The sequence below is a fragment of the Chanodichthys erythropterus genome, chromosome 19, assembly GCF_024489055.1.
Source record: "Chanodichthys erythropterus isolate Z2021 chromosome 19, ASM2448905v1, whole genome shotgun sequence".
In the NCBI taxonomy this organism is placed as follows: domain Eukaryota; kingdom Metazoa; phylum Chordata; class Actinopteri; order Cypriniformes; family Xenocyprididae; genus Chanodichthys; species Chanodichthys erythropterus.
Genome location: NC_090239.1, coordinates 15,814,830 through 15,817,665, shown reverse-complemented (window position 1 = coordinate 15,817,665; position 2,836 = coordinate 15,814,830).

The following is a 2,836-nucleotide window of genomic DNA, read 5'->3' as shown; positions in this document are numbered from 1 at the left end:
AAAACAGCTCAAACATGCATTTTAAACATTAGCATAAGCCTTGTCTGTGAAACCAGGGGATTATGAGCTATTGTGCTGAGTCACAGAGTGCTGATGAGGAAAGAGTTAAACTAATCATATATGGAGGAGTGTAGGAGAGAGAGGGAGAAAGGATAACGTGGAGGAGAGGGTGGGAATGATATAACCAGGGCAGGAGAGACAGAGTATCCTTGTCATTTTTTTAAATATTGTGTAAGCTTTTCATGCAAAGACATTTCCAGCATACTGACACTCCAAATGGTTTAGTCCACATCAACCTGTCACATATAGGCTACCAATAAACAACATAAGGTAAGACAGAAGACGGGACAAGGGTCAAAGAGTTTACTTTAATAGTAAAGATGGCATCAGACCAACATGCAGCCCTTACCTCCTAATTGCGACGGAGAAGTTGTGTCTGTGTTTTCATATTAAACTGTAACGACACCTGCTGGACACAAAAGGAAACACACAAAATAAAGAAGACTTCGAAACCACATAACTTAAACTTTTTATATATATATATATATATATATATATATATATATATATATATATATATATATATATATGAAACAGGGCATCAAAACATTAAGGTAGCCTAATACATAAACTTTGATGTCGTTCCAAACCCGTTCGACTCGTAACTGAATCTTCGAAATAATGGACACAAATCACCTTAAATGAATGTGGTTAATATGACCTCGTGCACTACATTCATCTGATATAAGTCTTTTGTGTTAAGAACAGACCAAAATTTAAGCTGTAATTCAAATATAACGTAAATTTTCCCTTCAGTGAAGTAACCGCTTGTCAAGTTGAACTTGAGAACCGGATCAGCTCGATTCGTGAATGAATCTGGAACAAAATTTTAATTAAAAGGAGAAGTATATTTGTTCGTTATACCTGCCAAGCAAATAACGACATACATTTCAGTAAGATATTGAACGCCTTCAGAAGACTTGTAATACAGTGCGTGTGTCATAGGCCCTATCTTGACATTTTTATGGTGCCATTGCCATTGTATGGAAAACATACCCGTAGCCTACAATTGTCCCTTTGTGTTTCCACAAACGACAGATAGACATACAAAACTGAAATAACCAACAAACACAGACAGAATATTCGATTTTAGGTTAACTGTAACTTTAAGAAGCCATGATGGTCAAGATTTTTTTCTGACAAAATTAATATGCACCCCAAAAAGTAGGCTTTTTTTTTTATGTATTTTTTATGTATTTTAGCAATACTGCATAAAAGACTACAGTGTGGCATTTCAGATGGCACAAAAGTCCTCTTTGCTGTCCACATCAAAACTCAACATGACCTTCAAAAGTGACCTGCTCCTGTCAGCGCTTGTGAGTGTGTGTGTATCACACATCTCTGTGTTAGCTTGAGTGTATTCCTAGAACTCTTAATCAATACTGAATCATAGACTTCTTGGAAGTTACACTATCAAGCTCAATCCAGCTGCCTTTAAGATATTTAGAAAACATATTTAGCAGACAACTTTGATGTTGAATGTTTGTCGAATAGATCTACTACGTGTTGTTAATGTGTGTCTGGTAGTTCACTGCCCAGCAAATGGATGTCTCACAAAATCCAGCCAGACATGGCGTGCAGAGGAGAGAATGCAACCCGACCCTTGCCCTCCCCATTTCTGTAAAAGAGACAGAGCCTGAATGATGAACTGACAACATATTATAGTATCACACCCGAGGAGGTGGGAACCTCAAGGTTGGGCCCAGCAATAAGAAGAGAATGACCTAGAACCTTTTCTATGGACTTGCAGAACAGGCTGCTTGATCCACAAGCACTTTTAACCACAAGGTGGTACAACTGAGCATTAAAAATGACCTGAAGGTACATTAATAACATTTTTCTTTTAGCCACTACTAAGAATCTACTAAATGTTTGGGTGGCTTGGCTGCTAAAAAGCTTAGCTATTTCTTCTCTTACCTTGTTTAAGCTGGATGACAAGTCCAGATGTCACTTGAACACAGTTATTCCATTGTGGCCAACACAAGACCATGAGGACCTTACCGTGAACTTCAATCTGTTGAGAGGCCCAGATGTCTGGGTATATTTATAGCTCAGTACAGTGTCTTTAAGGCAGGCTCCAACCATACTGAACTCCTGCTGGTCCCTACACATTTACACACTGACCTTAAGTGCCCCAAACGGGACTGAAAAACATGGAACGTATAGCAGGTTAATGCAGTATTAGTATGAAGTACATTACATAATACTGGTGTGAAGTGACTAGTGCATTAGATTGAGAGATTACATATTTTTCCTCACACCTACGTCCTTTCTTCCTCAATCAACGCAGTCTTTTAGTTATTCAGAGGTGTACTGCAGATAAACTGCACCCATTAGCATTTTTACCTGAATTCAACAGAACACTGCAGAGATAAATGGCAACCTAACTCTTCCTTCAGTTCCAGTCATGCATGATCCATTTTCTCAATGTCTGATCATAAATGTAGTGCATTATCATATCTTGATTGTTCTTGCTAAACAAAAGTGTTTTTCTAAACTGTTAGCATGATGTTAAGCTAATAGCCTGCTAAGCAAAGGCCAACTAGCACTTTTAATACAATGTAAAATGTAATCTTTAAAAATGTTAAACATTTTTAGGATTAATTTAGCTTCATGAATATTATTTCAAGACCAAAAAAAATTTCAAAATACAAATTTTATGGAGGTGACATTTAAATTTCACATAGAAAAAATTCAATATCATATTTATTAGAACCAAGCTGGTGTCATGGTGTGCTAAATGAAAAAGGAAAAACAGGAAAACAGATTACACATA